The following is a 19,766-nucleotide window of genomic DNA, read 5'->3' on the forward strand; positions in this document are numbered from 1 at the left end:
AGAATGACAATGGGGCAGTCTGGGGTGTTAAAAAGCATGTGGTGGCCTCCTCCTGCCTCAGTGTAAAGCAGTGCATTCGGTTAGATGAAAGGTAAAACGCTCATGCTGCAACGTTAGAAAACAGTTCATTTAAAAAGCCTGTAAAACAAGTTAAAAAGAACGGGTTATCGTTATTTCACTGTCTCCTCATTTTAGAACTGAAGTATTTTCAATGTATTGAACAAAGTCATGGTTGCTGCTTTTTTATTTTAAGGAACTAGCAACCATTGACAAAGCCAATAGTCCTGGCTTGTTGTTGGTGTAATGATACTTGCTGTCTTAAATATCTGGATGCAATGACTGAAATAACATAATACCAGTCGGGCGCAACACTAGGCTAAGCGCAGATTTTTAGCCTAGGTGTTTTAAACCACGCTCTTAATTACATCAAACACCCCCTTTGAAGAGACCCCCCTACCCCCCAATTTTTTTTACACCACTTAAAGCCCTGGAAACACCACCATGTCACAGTCACCTCGCATCCTGGCACTGTGCATCATGCATGACTCTTGACTTCTACATTTTCAGTCTGCCTATGTGCAGGGGCATAGTGAACTCTCCCCCACTGCAGCCCACCCCTTGCTTTAGGAACTACAGCAAGGTGAAGTTATTGATGGGCCTCTTCTGTCTGCAACTCTGCAGACAAAGACTCAGCTCATAATGTGAAAGGGTGGGTGAGTAAATAAGTGAAGGAATGTGTGAATGGTTGCATGGATTACTGAAAGGATGAATGAAAGGGGGAATGGATAGATAATGAAAGAAAGGAGGGATGATGAGTGAATGAGTGGAACTATGGATGAGAGATAATGAAAAAAGATGGATGTATGGGTGGAAGGGTAGATGGATGGGTAAAAGGGTGGATGGGTGTGTGAAAGGATGGATGGGTGGATGAATGAGTGAAAGGGTAGATGATGGACGAGTGAATGGGTGGATGGATGAATTGATAAGTGAAAGGGTGAATGGATGGATGAGTTACAGGGTGGATGTAAGGATTGATGAGTGAGGTGAAAGGGTGGATGGAGGAATAATAGGATCAATGGATGGATTCATGAATGGATGAGTAGATGGGTGGGTGGATGGATGGATGGATGTGATTGAAACCAACAGTGTGATCCTGGTCAACCACTTCATCTCACCGAGCAGTGCGTTTTTAATTGGCAATTTTGGGAACATTTAGAAGAGTATGTGTGTACCATAAAATGCATAATCTCTAAGAGAGGTAAATCGCTAATTATATCATTGCGTAAGTAAAAGAAAAACTCCTGTTTTGCGTCTGGCAGCCCTATCATGGCCCTTACCTGTATAGCTACGTTTAGAAATGATTATATTGAAAGATACTGGCTGCAAATATTTTTATATAAATGTAGCAATCTTAATAACATGTTGAACGAATAAATTAAAATATCCTTGAGTCCTACACCTTTAGAAATGATCAGTTACATGATCGCGCTGATTGATACAGCGCCATGCAGGCGCAGTGCCTAGAGGCGATAGCCTTTCTGCTTCTAACCTCATCTGGGGCTTGGATTCTAGACATACTGGCCGCACATAGATTTCTGCAGCAGGTGCGTGGATCAGTAGAGGCATTTCACTCTGGGAGCTGCTTTATGTAGCGCCTCGCGGCTTTCGGCGCTAGTCACGCTCCGACATTTGGGATACAATTATTTGAAAAAGCGTCACGCAGAAGGTCAAAAGGGGCTGAACGAGCTGTGCATTCCACCCTCGCACACAAACCTCTTCACCACGTGCATGGACCAACTGAGCTGATACTCCACGCCCATCACATGTGAAACATAGCGCCTCGCAGGTCTTACCCGAGGAAGTTGAGGGATTCGCCGGTCTCCTTGTTCCACGCCGAGGGGCAGCTCATGGTCGCTGGTTCCCAGTCTCCTGCAGGGCCTCCGCTTTAGAACCTGTGCTCTGGAGTAGGCACTGTGTGTCCAGGCGCTAGAACCTGTGCTCTGGAACCAGATCCGTGTCTCTGTCCTACAGCATGCACCCAGTATCTAGGCGCTAGAACTCGTCCTCTGGAACCCGCACACCGGATCTGCGCCCAGGAGCATGCGCCGCGTGTTTAGGTGGTGGAGCCCGGATCTCCGCCCAGGAGCTTGCGCCGCCTGTCTAGGCACTAGGACGCGTGTTCTGAACCCCTGTCCTGATTTCCGCTATGGAGCCCCGCCCTCTTGAACCTGTGCTCTGCAGCCCGCTGGTACCCCGCCCTAGAACCCGGGTCCCTCGGAGGATGCTTCCGCTGACGAGGCGAGGCTCTGACTGCCCCTCTCCGGTGCAGACTCCATGGCAGGGGGATGCTGCAGCCAGTGAGGAGGCAGGACCGCCGGGGTGGGGGGGGGGCAAGGCGGCTGCACCGGCGCTCACTGATGGAGCGAGCAGAGCAGGATCACTGTTAGCACGGAGAGGGGAGCCGGGATTTAACCCTCCCAGACCGGGGGGTAGCCATAGTCTGCTGATGCACAGTGGGGAATAGAGCAGGTGCATGACTTCAGTGGGAGCTTTCGGAGGTTTGGTGGGGAGGCACTTTCAGGGACGCACAGGCAAATGAGAATTCATTCTTCCTCAAGCCGAACAATCAGGCACACTGCGAGCTCGCTACGGCGTGGAGGCTCTCCTGCACATGGCCGCTGGAGAGGGAGGGAGGGGTGGGGGCCCGGGGGAGGCGGGAGCGCTACGGAGCTACAGGGACAGAAGGCACAAAAAACCGGGACAGAAGCTAAAGGGACAGAAGCACAAAAAACGGCAAGAAACGGGGTCAAAACAACAAACAGGGGAAAGAAGGCAGAATAAACTCACCTCATGTCCTCGGTAGACACAGCAAAATGGCGGCCGCCTGCTTCCGTCTTTTTTTTATTCGGAGGCGTGGTTTTGCTGTCCTGAGTGACGGACGACGTCACAGGGCTAAAGAATGCAAAAAATCACGCCCCCAAATCCGAAAAAGACGGGGCTTCTTTGGAGGGATGGCTCTCTCCTCCAATGGCTGGCCTCTGTTTAGGAAGCCAGCCAATGAAGGAGAGACAGGGCAGGGAGGCGGGACCTTCTGCGCTACTAAGAGTCAATAAATCTCCGGCCTAAGACTGCGCAAGCGCAGCCTTTTAGGCCTTCGACCTAACAAAAAGGTGGTGCAACTTACGAAAACTTGCCAGGTGATCGTGAAAATAAAAAATCTAAAATACTATAATTACTAACTAAAATATTTACTCATTCAAAATTAAATCGCAAAAATAGAACATGAAATCCATCAAAGTGTCCTGCTAGCCAAAAATAACCAACCAGAAAGCTGGGCCCTTTTAGTAAACATTACATAGACTAACACTAACAGAGATTAACATGATATTGTATTGTAGCATTCATGTAGGGCTTTTCACCCAGTTATTGTCGAATTTCAGTAACCATTTTTCTAAAATTCATATGTTCAGTTCTGTCAGGTAATTTGATACCCTTGCTCTGGTGCAGTGTTATACTTATAGTTTAGTATATTATAATAGATGGTAAGTAAGTAAATGTGTTATTGTTTGGTCAATTAAAACCTTAACAACATAAAGGTCATATATAAAAAAAAAATTAAAAGAGGATAAACGATAGGTCCAGTTTACATCAATAAGAAAATCATAAAAAATATCATTGTTAAAAATCTTTTGCCATGTTCTTGTCCATTATTCTCTTCCAAAGTTCCGGCCATGTTAACAAAACATTTTTATTATTTTTTTCTGGTCGTTACCACCTTCGATATCACGTTTTTTTATAGTCAATTTATGGGCCTGGTCAAAAACTTAAAGGAATTTGATCAATTTACAATTCAGTTGTGGGTCAGATGGATTCAGACACGCGATTATTGCGGCTCTACAGGAACCTGATGCCTCTAGCGTTAAAACTTTGTCTGAATAAGGTGGCATTGTAGAGTTTGTTGCATATGCAGATTACATGAATACAGTAACCACAGAGCTGACATGATTTGGGCCCTATGTGCACCTAGGTACGCTGATCCGCTAGCTATTGATGGTAATTTTCCGAAGCGTATTGCCATTAATTGTTATTTCAAATAAATTGAGAATGTCATGTTCAAGTACGGGGCTCGTGCTAGTGACTTATAATAGATGGGATTCTGCAATCCTTGTATAAAAGCCTGCCCATAATTTCTTTATAATCTGCAACTTTTTACACACCCAGTTGCTGATTATAAAGAATTTAACTCCACTATAATAACTTATTGCAGTTGAATTCTGAAGTCACAATGCCTGCTGCCGGAACCAGCAGACGAGGGGTCAGGTCACAAAGCATAATTACATAAGTTGTTTATAGAATGAAAACACATTGCTTCTCTTTCTCCTCCTCAGTTTTTCTAGCTGTACAGTAACAACCAGAAAGGAGATATTTATGGCAACAAGTTTATTTTTTGCACTCCTTAGGGAATTGAGAGAGCGCAATTTGAATAAAATGTATATCCGAGTCATATTTAGGAGCATATCATATAAACGTAGGAATGAAATGTATATCGAACGTGAAGTTGACGCTTAAGGTATAAAGTTAACAGATGTGACTAAAGTAATATAGGAAATGTAACTGTATTCACTTTAGAATGTATTAGATTTAGAAGGCCCGTATACGTAGTGGGCTAATATGTAGAAATGCTTACGAACAGAAGAACGTGCAAAGTGAAATTCATGTATGTATGTAACTTTAAATGCAGAAACGGCGAGAAATGTAACATGGAGAAATGTGCAGAGAGCATACGCATAACGATGTAACAAATGAGTAGTCATTTTTCGGTGTATGAATGAAACGCATGTAAGACCGCGAGACGAGTTGAGAAACGAAGGAAACTGCTGCAGAAGGGACGAGTGACGTCAGCATAGAGCCGCGCTGAGATTGGTCGGTTAACGTAGAACAGCACTGGGATAGGCTGATTAGCGAGAGTCGCACAGGGATTGGTAGTTGTCATCGGGACGTAAACAAAGGAGAGAATTAATAAGAGAAAATCGTAGATTATCAAAAATGAAGTGCTTTAAGGGTTTAAGAAAAATCTTTAGGAGGAATAGAAGAAACTTATATGCTGGAGAAGAAGCTCCACCAGAAGGCACACCAGCTTATCATATGGCAGTAAATGTCGGCTTACACTCGATATTATGGATTTCCGAGTGGAATAGGCTAACGGAAGGGGAAAAGGAGCTGACGTTTCCAAGATTCGGAACGTTTAAGTTAGAAGTGTTGAACCAACTGAAAGCAGTAATGCTTGCAACAAGACCTCTACCGAGGCCAACACAGTTCGAAGCTCTTAGTGCATGGTTTAGAGCAGCTCACGAGAAGAGTTTAAAGAGACGTCAAGAAAGAGTGAGACGATCAGTAAAGGCAGTGCAGGATGCCAAATGGGATGAGGAAGCTAAGAAGTGGAGAGTGCAAAAGATAGAAGCAGACAAACTGTTCACCATGATAGAAGCTACGGGAGAAAAGAAACCTCCAGAGGAGGAAGATGAGGAAAGCGAGACGGAGGAGGATCTAATAGATAGGCTGTTAACAGATAGACCACCTCCATATAGCGGTGAATCCGCAAGTCCCATACTACAGCAAGGGGACGGAGCTAGATGGGGAGAATATAAATCGATCCCAGTAACAGAGTGGGACTCCAACAAGAGTGAGGAAATACCCCAAGCTAGTTCCGAACAGAGAGTAGTGGGAAGATTCGTGGTCCAGAAGGCGCCAGAGACGCAATGTGCAAGGTCGTACCAAATGCCAGACGCTTTACAAGTACCTGTTACCATAGGCCCTATTGTGTCAATCTACAACCCAGAAGGGGTCCAGCAGGAGGAACAGGCACGATGGGACAGGGAAAGGGCAGAGATGGAGAATAGGAATAACACAATGAATCCTCAAAGACAGAGATTAGCACCAGTGAGTCGGAGTACCCCATTAGATTCCGCAACGGGTCCCTGGATAGAACAAGGGGGTCAAAGAGGATCAATGGACTTGAGGGGACCGAAACCGAAATCCTATAAGGAATTAAGGGAATATCTGAAAGAATGGGATACTGCCGAAGAGGCTAGGAATAAAAGTTTAGAAACAGGAGCAGAGTGGAGAGACCAGGATAACAAGATCCTCTCTCATTGTGGAGCTGGCGAAAGCAGCCCGGAGTGGGAGAGAGGGAGTCAAGGAAGCAGAGGAGATACTTGCCCTACTACTAGTGGCAATCGGCAAACGTACAGCGACAGGAGTGCAGGGTGTGGGGAAGTGCCTCGCGTCACCTTTAGTGAGGGAGAACGAAGGACGCAGGAATACCGAAACACTTTCAGATGCACACACCATACTCCGGATGAAAATGTGCAACATTGGAATCACGGGAACATGGAGAGTCGTGAAACGTCTCGACATGCCTCCGGTGATTACGGACGGAATCACGGGAACATGGAGAGCCGCGAAGGGTCTCGCCATGCGTCCGGTGATCAAGAACGGAGTCAAGAGAACATAGGGAGTCGCGAAACGTCTCGCCATACATCCGGTGATCACGAACGAGATCGCGGGAGCATGGAGAGCCATGAAGGTCCTTATCGATTGTTAAGTGATACCAGACAGCAAGCGAGTTACAGTGGTTTAGAACAGCACGGAGGATCCTATCTCGTATCTGGAGAAACTGAGCCGAGAAGACGGAATGTAGGGTTGAGGGATGGAGCATTGTTCCACCACACCCCAAGGGAAGATGGAAAGGCTTGGGATCTAGAGAGGTGGGAACAAAGAGATGGAAGAAAAATTCCTCATAACTCACCTGTGCTTAGGCGTAGGGCGCATAGTGGAGGTGAGAGGGATGTAAGAGAACAACCTAGGACTGACGTACTGAGAGCTGAAATAAAAGCAAGACGCATAGATGTAATGAGTTTAAAATCAGACTTGGACGAAATAATTGACGGCACAGTGGCAATTGAGAGGTTAGAGCTGTACGCACCAGATGAGATACTGTTCTTATCTAAAGACGTTACTCGGAAAGCGAGAGCAGCTCATGAGAAGTTATCTGAATTGGCAGAAAAGTACATGATAGACATATCACGAACTAAGGCTTTACAGGCCAACCATAGGTTGAATTGCACGGATCAAGATCTAGATGAGCGCAGAACGATTGGGCTAAGAGTACACATAAGAGAATTGGTCATGTGTATTAGGATATGGAGAGATCTGGATAGATGGGAGGAAAGATGGTCCAAGAAGGGATCTGTCAGACGGAGTACACTTATAAAGTCTCAGGATACAGACTTAATGCGAATGGAAGCTTTCCCTTTGCGAGAAATCGCGAACGGAAACTACGTGCATGTACCATGGAGTAGGGGGGATTTAGCGGCATTCACTAATTCCTTCCCGAAGCTTAGAGAAAATCCCGTAGAGTGGTACAAGCAGGTAGAGAGATTCGTGAAGATCTCTAAGGTACTGTGGATCGATTTGAACACATTGTTCGATATCGTAGTACCCGGAGATTTGTGGACGGCATGCAAACTTAGTATTGAATGGCCCACTTGCGAGCCTCCGAGAGATACCCAGACAGGTGGCCCATCAGACAGAGTCATGGAAAAATACGAGAGAGTAATAACATGGCTGAAAGAGAAAGTGCCGGTGCAGGATATAGACTGGGTTAAGATAGATCGAACAACTCAGGAGCCTAAAGAGACAGTTCACGAGTTTTATGAGAGGTTACTGAAAGCATTTAAGCAGTACAGTGGATTAGACGTAATGGATCCTAAGGACATAGGACAGTTTGTGTCGAAGTTTGTTCTCGGATTGAGACCAGACATAAGCCTGATGATTCAACAGCATTTAATTTGCTGGCAGAACAAACCTTTAGATGAGATTCTGAGGTATGCAAGGTACTGTAGCGATGAGATAGATTCGAAAGCAAAGAAGCTTAAGGAAAAGCTGATGTTAGTACAGATGCAATCAGCTGGAAAGGGTGGACAGCGACAGCAGGGAACAGGAACGCAAGCAAAGAAACAGAATAATCAGAGCAGAGATGAGGAAGAAAGACCGAGACCGAGAATGGATATCGCAACACTGAAAAAGACGACAAGGTGTCATCAGTGTAATGAGGTGGGACATTGGAGACGCGAGTGTCCTTATAATATTGAGACAGGGGAATTAGAACAGGAGGAGGAAGAGGTACAGAACAACGTGGTTAAGGGAGCAACAGTCCCGAAGGGAAAGTTTATCAAAGGGGGGACTCAGACTCCTCGAGCCCCGTTTCCTCAACCGCCTCGAATTACAAATGGAGGGAAAACCTATAGACAAATGCCATTGTTCATAGGAGGAGAAGAATGCTACTACGTTGATCCTCTTACAGGGCAACGAGTGAATAGGGAAGAAGACTGTACTTTAGGAGCAGCCCTGGAAGTAGATCAGAGAGGACCATACGTAGAAGCTGAAGTAGCTGGATGTCCTACGACCTTTTTGGTGGATACGGGAGCCACTAGATCCACGTTGAGATCAGCGGTAGTCCCAGGTCTGCCGATATCAGGAGAGATGATTCAGGTGGTAGGAGTCGCAAACAAGAGGATGACGAATCCTCTGACAGAACCAGTATCAGTGAAGATAGGGAATTACAGTGACGAACATCAGTTTGTGATCTGTGATTCTAGCCCGGTGTGTTTGTTAGGAAGAGATCTGTTGTGTAAACTAAATTGCACAATACATTGCACACCTAAAGGAGTAGAAGTGCAGACCAATGATGAAGATGCCGATTTTAAAGTTGTAAACTCGCAGGAATGCGTGGAATTATATCCTACCTTAACAGTGGAGGAGCTTCCACAGGATTTGAGGGAGAAAGTGTCAGCTGAGGTGTGGGATTTTACTGGAGAAGAAATAGGACTGATCAAAGGGGTAGAACCAGTAAAGATTATGGTAAGACCCAATGCCGAGTATCCAAGAACACCACAATACAAGTTGACACCAGAGACGATTGCAGGAATAAAGCCTGTGATCGAATCCATGATTAAACAGGGAATACTGAAGGAGATCGTGGGTAGTCCATGTAACTCACTGATTATGGGTTTGCAAAAGCCTAGTGGAAAATACAGAATAGTGCAGGATCTTCGAAAGATTAATAATATTGTTGTCTCATGTTGTCCAGTGGTACCGAATCCATCAGTGATATTGTTTCAGATACCGTTCCAAGCTGAATGGTTCACCGTGATAGATTTGTGCCAGGCTTTCTTTTCGATTCCTTTAGATGAAGAGAGCCAGTATCTTTTCGCTTTTAAGCTGGAAGATCGCGTTTTAACATGGTGTCGTATCCCTCAGGGGTATACAGAAAGCCCATCGATTTTTAACCAGCTATTAAAGAGAAATCTTGAAAGTCTAGTGCTGCCCAAGAACTCAGTTCTAGTCCAGTACATAGACGACCTCCTAGTTGCGTCAGAAACAGAAGAAGCTTGCAGAGTAGACACCATCACCTTGTTAAATCACTTGGCCGAGAACGGGCACAAGGTGTCTCCAAGTAAATTGCAATATTGTCTTACTGAAGTGCAATACTTGGGCCACAGGATTGAAAAGGGGAAACGGAAAGTGTCTCCAGACAGAATAGAGGCGATTATGAAAATGAACGCGCCTACAACACAAAGAGAGGTCAGGATGTTTCTAGGCATGGTCGGTTATTGTCGACAGTGGATAGCCAACTTCTCACTGAAGGCAAAACCGTTATTACAACTGACGCACAAAGGAGTGAGTGATCCGGTACCATGGGACAAAGATTGTTTGATGGCGTTTTTGCAGCTGAGGGAGGACTTATGTCGCGCCCCGGCTTTAGGAATGCCTGATTACACAAAACCGTTTTTGCTTTACTGCTGCGAAAGAGAGGGATGCGCTTTAGCAGTTTTGGCCCAGATTCATGGAGATGCGCGTAGGCCAGTAGCGTATTTTTCGGCTACATTAGATCCAGTAGCCGCAGCGTTGCCCGGATGTCTCAAATCCGTTGCTGCAACGGGTGTCAGCATTGAAAGATCTGAAAGTGTGGTGATGGGACATCAGTTAGTGGTGTATGTACCGCATTCTGTGGAATTGTTAATGACCAGGACTAAGACTCAGCATCTGACGAATAGCAGGCTCACACGCTACGAGCAAGTCATATTGGCTGCCGAGAATGTGACCCTGAAAAGATGCTCCGTCTTGAATCCTGCAACTTTGATGCCACTTCCAAATGAGGTGAATGATGAAATCTGTACAGATCATGACTGCCTTGATGTGACTGAACTATGCACCAAACCGAGACCCGATATCGTAGATGAGCCATTGACTGACCCCAATGAAATTTTCTTTGTTGATGGTTCATGCGTAAGAGACGATATTGGTCAGCTGAGAGCAGCTTATGCAGTTTGTACAATTACCAGAGTTGTAGAAGCCGCTTGCCTGGAAGGAGTACACTCCGCTCAGGTAGCTGAAATTATTGCTTTGACGCGTGCCTGTTTAGCAGGTAACAAAATTCGAGTCACCATATACACCGATAGCCAGTATGGTTTCGGGGTAGTTCACGATTACGGGCAGTTATGGTCTCAAAGAGGTTACATGACCTCCTCGGGTTCTCCCATTAGGAATGGAGAATTCGTGAGATTATTGTTTGAGGCATTGCAAGGCCCGACAGCTATCGCAGTAGTCAAATGTGCTGCGCATACAAAAGGCGTGGATTTTGTGTCACAAGGTAACCGCTATGCGGATGAAGTAGCGCGTTACTGCGCAGAGCAAGGATATTCTCACACTGATGTGAAAGTGGGGGGAATTCAAGAAAGAACTGAATTGACAATGTTGTTAGACACTGTAGATACGTGGGATGAGCTAAGGAGTGTTCAGGAGAATGCATCAGATGATGAGAAAAAGGGCTGGGAAACAGCTGGGTGTATAAAAAGCGAGATGAATTTTTGGGTCTCTGCCGATGGGAGAGCAGTTTTACCAAATGAACTTGTTAGTCCAATGGCAAGGAAATTGCATGGATCAGCACACATAGGTAGAGATGCCATGGTGAGAGTATTCAGACAAACGTGGTTTAATCCTAAGTTAGAGTGGCGGCAGAAGCAGTATGTCAGCGATGTGCGATCTGTCAGCAACTAAACGTGGGAAAGAGAACACCAGTTACATTGAGTCACATTGGGAGGTCTGGGGGGCCTTTCAATAGAATGCAGCTTGATTTTATAGAAATGCCTAAATGCAACAGACTCAGATACGTTTTAGTGATTGTCTGTATATTTTCTAGATGGGTTGAAGCTTACCCTACACGTAGATGTGATACACTTACAGTAGCAAAACTGTTACTCAGAGAGTTAATACCGAGGTTTGGGGTGCCATCCTCTTTGGAATCGGACAGAGGAACTCATTTCAACAGCGAAATAGTGAAGATGTTGTGCTCAGCTTTGAGTATCGATCAGAAGCTCCATTGCAGTTATCGACCAGAAGCTTCAGGGATTGTAGAGCCAATCAACAGCACAATTAAGTCCAGACTTGCCAAAGTTTGTTCATCAACATCCCTGAGTTGGCCAGACGCACTACCAGTGGTTCTTATGAGCATACGTAGCACACCAGATAGAAAATCAGGTCTCTCTCCACATGAAGTGCTAATGGGGAGAGCTATGAGATTGCCATCGGTTCCGACTGCAGCGTTAGTGAACATCACAGACGACTTGATCTTGGACTACTGCAAGGGACTATCTGATGCCATTAATTCTGTGTCCCTCCAGGTCCAGGCTGCGGAGGTTCCATCGGCACAGGACTTGTGCCATGACCTGAGTCCGGGGGACTGGGTTTTGGTGAAAAAGCATGTCAGGAAGAACTGCTTAGACGTGCGTTGGCGAGGACCATTTCAAGTCATACTTGTCACGAACACTGCAGTGAAGTGTGGAGGCCTGCCAAATTGGATACACGCTTCACACACTCGAAGAGTGCCAACACCTCTAGAAGAAACAGCTCCTCTCTCGGATGAGAATCCAGCGGAAAGCGGAGAAGCCACAGAGGGGGAAAGCCAAGCTGTAGAGGTGATCGAAGAGGCTGAGACTGTGACAGAACAGGTCGACGAGGGTCAAGACACTAGTGAGACCGAAGTCGCCTCAGGAGAAGAAAGTAACTGGGAGATTGAATCGGATACTGAACAAGCTGAGAGTGACCAAGAGACAAGTCCCAGAACAAGGAGCAGGAGGACAAGGAGTGACGAAGATAGTTGGCCAGAGAGAAGAAGGAGGCCAAGCTTAAAGGCACAACAGGAGAAAACTCTTGTCCCAATCTCTGAAGAATCAGACCAAGAAGAGGAAACTACAGACTCAGGAACTGAGAGTCCCAGAAGATCGAGAAGGGTACGTGTGCCCTGCAGAAGGTACGCCACCCCAGAGTGGACTTATCTAGCAGATGTCTTGGGGACAGAAATCTGGGAGAGTGAAGAACGTGAAAGTAATCGATCTCGATCCATTTGTGGCAGTGGAGATATGGATGTTGACTCCTGGACTCGAGACTGAGGGATTACTGACTTTCACACTTCCCATACCCCCATACTTGAGTCAGATTAAAGATTTAGTGCTAAACAGATTACAATTTCCAACATTTGGTCATCAAATTCCGGAAGAAGAAGAAAAAGTCATTCGTTTTGAATTATTGGAACTTGTTGCGAGAGCTGCAGGTACGAGAATAATTGTTGATGCATAAAGACTTTGTATATAAGTTATAAAGAAGAAGATAACCTAGCGCCGAGTGGAAAGAAGAATAAAATTAGGGATTACATTTAGAGGACGGAGAAGGGTTAGGGTTGTCTGTTGTTAAAAATAAAGAGACATTGTTGCGAAAAAGAGACTTTTGTTGATAAAGAGCACTTTACAAACTGAGAAGAAAACAAAGCAAACTAAAGACTGAACTGAAAAACTTTTTTCGCAAAAGAAAGAGTTACGCTGTTTTTGACAACATGGAGAACGGCAACCCAAACAGAAAAGCCAGATGTATAATAGGTACAGCTGTAGTAATATTTCTCATAATTACAGTAGTGACAATATCATACATAATAGGACATGAAATAGATAAAGAAATAGCAGATGTAAAGCCTGTAACGACTTTGAAACCTGCTCTTGATGTGAAGAAAGAGGAGAGCAATGTTATTCGTGAGAAAGCGTTATTGGCAGATGAAGCTCGTAGATTACATGTAGATGAGTCACAGGGAAACTTTAGGTCAAACGCATATGCCAAACTATTGTACGAGTATATCGATGCCATGGAGGCCAAAGATTGCTATGTATGTATGCAATTGCCGGCTTCTGTAGATGAGGGCATCAGATATCATCATCTCCCATTAACTTATGGGATAACATGTAGTTTACTGCTTAGTATATTTTATGGTAGAGAAGGATTTGAGTACTACTTTTCAAATTATGATTCGGTACTACCTGAAGTTCCGAATTATAAGCAAATGAATAAGTGGGACTATTACAAAAAGGAGGATAGACTAGCTAAATTCTTCCTTCCTTGGGATACATTAGATACATCATACGCACGCAGAAATAATTTGACTTGCAAAGTGTCAGAGATTGAGAAAAAGTTCATAGGACAAGTAGATGACCGATACAGAAGGCAGAAGATTCTAAAAATGTCAGGACAGTGGAAAACTGATTGGACCGAAGGAGAGAAGGCACATAAAAAGAAAGGTAGCAATGGTCCAATAGCATTGGATAGAACGCAGAAAGGAAAGTTATGTTTAACTCGAAGCAAGACATATTATGAGAGTGTATTTGTAGGTGAAGTTAATTGCGAACATGCTTTTAGATTAGAGTACTACACGAAGGATTTCATGAAGGAGATGCAAGTGATTCCTAATGTATATTTTGTATGTGGGAGAAATGCCTATGTAAAACTGCCTGACAATTGGTATGGTTCGTGTTACTTGGCAATTGTCTTCCCCAAAATATATCATGCAAAGGATTTAGCGATCATAGAAGGAAAGGCTTCGACAAGAATGAAAAGAGAAGTAGGAGATGCAGAAGTAGTAGGAGACGTATTTGGAGCGATGTTTCCTATGTTAGGTTTAATACTTAACGATGTTAAGATCAGGAGACTAGCTACAGTCGTAGATAGATTATCTGCAAGTACTGCAAGGTCATTAATGCTAATAGAAGGTGAGATGCAATCGATTAGAGCAATGGTTCTTCAGAATCGACTTGCTCTTGATGTGCTATTAGCAAAAGAAGGCGGAGTTTGCAAGGCTTTGAAGGTCCAGGAATGTTGTACTTATATTCCTGATAATTCAAAACCACTTGAGAGGGTCATAAGAAACATTACACAGATTCATCAAGAAATCGAAGATTTGTCAAAAATAAATGTTTGGGAAAAAGTAGGTAATGGAGTAGGAAAGGTTGGAAGTTGGTTTGCCAACCTTGGTAAAAGTATAGTATGGTACATATTAAAACCTGTATTAATAGTATTAATTTGTATAATTACATTGTTAGGATTAGTAAAACTATATAAATGGTATAGGACGAACCGGTTACAAAGGTCTATGAGAGAACAAGAAAGGAGATTAGCTGCTTTACAAGATCAACAGTACAAAAGCTTGAGAGCACTTGAAATGATGAAAAGAGGGAATGGTGTAACTAGTTCTGTTTAAAGGTGTTATTCAAATTGCATTTAGTGATGACTCCTAAAAGTCATCAAAGGGGGGAACTGAGAGAGCGCAATTTGAATAAAATGTATATCCGAGTCATATTTAGGAGCATATCATATAAACGTAGGAATGAAATGTATATCGAACGTGAAGTTGACGCTTAAGGTATAAAGTTAACAGATGTGACTAAAGTAATATAGGAAATGTAACTGTATTCACTTTAGAATGTATTAGATTTAGAAGGCCCGTATACGTAGTGGGCTAATATGTAGAAATGCTTACGAACAGAAGAACGTGCAAAGTGAAATTCATGTATGTATGTAACTTTAAATGCAGAAACGGCGAGAAATGTAACATGGAGAAATGTGCAGAGAGCATACGCATAACGATGTAACAAATGAGAATATAAGGTTTATATTCTACGTAATTGTATTCTATGTAAAATGTATTCACACATGAGCAAAGTATTTGCTAAATGCGATTATATATATAAATGTATGTTAAAGGTTATACTGTGTAGAAGAAGTTTTGTAGGAATGTTAGAAGAGTTTAGGTCATTTGTGATTATAACCTGACTGACCAAGGGTTCGCAGGAGTGTAGTCCGCTGTTGGTAATTTAGTGGGCTCACAGGAGTCGTGAATAGCCTTCACTTGAAGGTGCGAGCCGAAGAGTCTAGTTTTGTTAGATTTAAGGTGACAATGCCGGACGGAGTTTATTACTTAAACGTGAGAAGAGACTCTTGGAATTTGAGCTTTGTTTTGGAATGACCATTCGCAGGACCTAGTAAGGTCAAGAATCATAGTTGTAAGTTAAAATCTTGTTTAAGTTCATTTGACTTTTGATCTGAAAGTGTCAGTTGAAGTCGCCAACAAGAAGATGAAGATGACATCTAAGAAGAAGGGTCAACCTAACGGACGACGCAAAGAGATGAAGCAATGGAAAGAGCCAGAAACTGACATCATCGGGGAAAGTCCGTGGTGGGCGTCAAGGGGCGTTCCACCCACACTGTGATTGTGTATTTTAGGGACAGCACCCCGGGGAGAAGATAGCGATTAGCGGGAACAGCGAAGAGCTCAGGGCAAGCAAGAAAGAGCAGATGACTTGAACAGATGCGCTGAGAGAGATCAGAGCGCAAGGAAGCAGTAGGCCGAGGACCCTTAGAGATCGGATGGGTAGGCAGAGAGGGTACTGCTTCTTAAACTTAAGTTACCTTTAGAGGCTAAGAGAGTTTGAACTTCTTAGGGAGTCAAACTGCTGACACCTTTTTAGGGTTCTAGAAACTTGCGAAGTAGGGATGTCACTTAGTATAGAGTAGGGACAGATTTAACTTGATTATTTTTCTCTTTCTGTAGATGACGCAGAAGAACCACTTCATATCGATGCTTTTTAATTTGCTGATTTTGGAACTGACTTTAATTGTATTCGTTTGTAGACTGAGGTTCTTTAGGGAATATATGTTCCTATTGGTTCCTGTATATTTGATGAATTTGATCCTGAGAGGATTGTATATGCAACTTTTCTTAATTTTATATTAAACCTTTTAAACTTTATCAGTTGTAAGTGGTTCTTCAGAGTGGCGTCAGTTAATGGGGTTTATCTAACCTATGCAGAGGCTGTCTTTTACTCAATGACAGAAATCAACCGATCCAAAATTGACGAATGAGATAAGTTATCAAATTGATCATAAAAGATATTAAAATCTCATTCCCCGCAGAATTATAGACAAGGTACAATGTTAATGCATGTTTCTACACATCCTGGGCTACTGTGCCTTTTTTGAAAACGAAAACTGCATTGCATTAAATTGATTCAAATATCTTTTTGCAACACATACCCAATAGCTTTTTTGTGTTAAATTTTGCACTACAGATTTTATATTATTGTTAATATTTGAAACGTGCCCTCTCTTTCATATGAAAGAGCCACACATCAAGGATTTAAGTGGTTTGTGGATAAGTTGATAGGGTGACCATGTATCATAAGGAATAAAGTACCCCCTGGTGTATATGATTAGGATATTGTAAGAGTTCCATAACCTTTTAAAGGAACTCAACTTCACCCTCATTCATCAATCTGGTCATCAAACTCCTCGGTAACTTGTGATATGCGTATGATGTTCAGCAGGGGGTATTTTATTCCATATATAAAATACATTGAAGGGATCTTACTTCTACCTGTTATTTATTTCTATACAGTGCCGATGACGCTAGGGTCGATATTTTAGACTGGGTACATCAAAAGAGAGCTGATTATAACATTCACATCTGCGCCAAGCAACAGGTGTTAGCTGAAAGAGAAGGTAATGATTTTCACAGTGCACTGCTGAAAATGACTGGTGCCATGCTAGGGACATTATGAGCATATGTACACACAATTATTTTGACTGGTAGAGCAACGCTAGCTAAGCACACTTTAAGGAAAGCTCTTTTAAGTATATTGCAAGTGTTACCTCTTACCTTGAAGGAAGTGTGGTGAGAAGGACTGTTGAATCTTCTCTCTGAGTCCCTCCTGTGTTAATATTGATAAAACATGTTTTGCGCCTGTGTACCGATCTCAGGGAAGAATGAAAACAAGCACCGTATAATGCAACAGTGTTAGAATATTATGTCGAGCTTGGGCCTTATATACAGGCAGCCCTATTGAAAGGTGGCAGATACGTTGTTGAAGGCTAGCTAGTGCTACTAGGTGATATGTTTTCCTCCTACATGAGTGGGTGCTAATTTGGTGGATTTGGTTTATGAAGTGCATTTTGGGATTTATTTTTAAGTGATGGTTGAAGTTCTCCTGCTGGTGGCTGAATATGTGTTGGATATTGAAAAGATGGCTATTTGGGCTCAGTATGTTTGTCTCCCTCCGTCCTTTCCTGCTTTCCCACCTCATGTGAAAATGCAGTGGTAGATTAGGAAATGTCTGTTGGAGGTTGAACCATTATCGGAGAAATAATGGGCTGTGGATTTAGCAGGACATCGCGTGATAGGGTACAGTAGTAAGAGGCAAATAAGTAGTTCAGTATCCAGACTACAGCTGTGTAGTTACATTTCATATGGAGATATCCTCACTTGAGGGTTTGCTGCACACGCTAGGGTCAAATACTGGTGGGCAGGTTTGTTTGTAGTGAAATGATTACATTCTTGTAAGCATGTGGTGTAGAATTTTTACCACCCACAAGAGAATGGCATGGATGAACACGGTTCTTAGCAAGTGTGCATGGGGGTCTGTGACCAGTCAGGTGCCAGGTTCCGGACGCGCCATAATAGCCCATGTTCTTGAACAGGGCTCACACCTCTATAGCTCATAAGAAGAAGGAAAGTGTACAGGGTATGGTGAGGTTAGCTCATAATTGAGTGTTAAAGATGCTTCGGTCAAGGTGTGTGCAGGTTTCACACGGCGATTGGCTTGGAAATTCTGTTGATGATCTCATTAGAGCCACTATCCCTGGGAGACCAGGAAGGCTTTGCAACAACTTAGTTAATCGGACGTTGTGACAGAGGTGAATGAGAAGGTAGTGTCTGTATGTGGAAATTCGTGGTTGAACAATGAGTTTTGAATAGTGGAGAAGTGTGTTGTTAGTGTCGGAATGGTTCAGAGAAGAAATCAAGGCCCGGAAAGTACAGAGTTGTTAGATTAAATATGGGATATGTATGTATTAGTGCCCAGTTTCAGAATGGTTGGGTTCTTTCTGACTTTCATTTTATGTCTGTTGTATGTCTGCATGTTGCATTGGTCTAGTTTTGCACTTTTAGGTAGCGGTTGTGTCCTTGGGGCTTTACTTATATAAACGGGAAGCTAGCTGTTGGTCTGGTCGGTGGAGTCTGTGCTTGGCTTGTATAATGTGTAAGTTTATTTCTGAAAGTTGCTTTCATCTCCTTGCTTGATGTGCTGCTCACCCACATCGGGAGTCCATGTTATGTTATACAGTAAAATATTCTTGATTAATTTAGCATTCCTCCTTACATTCGAATCCGATTGAAGTGAACATTCTGAGCAGCTGGCCAACCCAAGTGGTCCCCCTTTGAGGTGAATGGTGTGGTGGCCCCCACCCACCACAGTGGCTGTGAGGGCCTCCATGACACCTCTACTTCTTTGGCAAAATCCTGATGACTGACATATGTAAGACATGGTTACATGCACATTCACTCAGCGGCAGTTGGTACAGAACTGGGGTGGCAGGTTTTGGAAGAGAGGGGTCTGTTTGGGGGGAGGTGAATGGAAAAAAAAATCCACTTACCTTCTCTGCAGGGCCACTGTCTCTCCACTGGCGTCGTCTCTTCTCCGGCAGCAGGAAGCACCCAGACTCCCCTAAGCCAATCACAAAGCTGCTGTCTCCATGACAGCAGCGTTGTGATTGGTATGAGCGCCGTGGTTTGGCACTCAGACAGGCAGTGGGAGTCTGGACATGTTCTCGACCCAGGCTGTGCATTATAACCCGGTGGACAACATGCTAAGTGCGCATGACGGTTTGATTGGACCCAGGACGGCCTGCCAAACTTTCATGCATTCTTAAGTGCATGAATCACTCCTCCCTCGGCTGGCTGTGAGACAGCCCCTCCCTGTAAAACTGCCTCAGTATGGAAAAATAAAATAACAACAACCTGTTATTATTATTTTATTTTTCCTTTTTCCCACTGCTGAAAATCAGTTGGGCGATGCGCCTCCACCTTAGCAGAGGAGCCGCCACTGCATTCACTAAACATCATTGTGTGTATATCTTCGAGCGCCAGCAGGCTGTGTTTGGCCAGAGTTTGTTTCAGACATGTACATCACCCACACTATAGCCAACGCTTGTAGGGGGGCTCCTTTATAGTCTGTGCAGAGCATGTGTATTTACTATAACACATGCTATGAACGGAAAGTTTTACTCTGTTTGTAGCTTGTAGTGCTGTCTATTCACATGCGCCCACCCTCCTCCCCAGAAGTGTGTTTTTTCTTGCAGATCTCTTCTTTTATTACTTAGCTTACTTTCACATGGTGTATCATACTGCCTTCATTTGCCACCACATACTTAATTTCACCTGCTGTGCGAAAAACAGTCTAACATGGCACTGGTACCCATGCTCATTGCCCACTAAGTCGTAGTGCATCCTGTAACTCCAAAGCCTTCTTTGAAGAAAAACAACCTGCAAACAT

At 43.7% G+C, this 19,766-nt stretch overlaps 1 protein-coding gene across 1 annotated transcript in view; it reads left to right on the forward strand.

Annotated features, from left to right (window-relative positions):
• IGDCC4 (immunoglobulin superfamily DCC subclass member 4) overlaps window positions 1-19,766 on the forward strand; it is a 732,192-nt gene that overhangs the window by 591,068 nt on the left and 121,358 nt on the right. The window lies entirely within an intron of this gene.

This window comes from Lissotriton vulgaris, chromosome 2_1 (genome assembly GCF_964263255.1).
Source record: "Lissotriton vulgaris chromosome 2_1, aLisVul1.2, whole genome shotgun sequence".
Lineage (NCBI taxonomy): Eukaryota > Metazoa > Chordata > Amphibia > Caudata > Salamandridae > Lissotriton > Lissotriton vulgaris.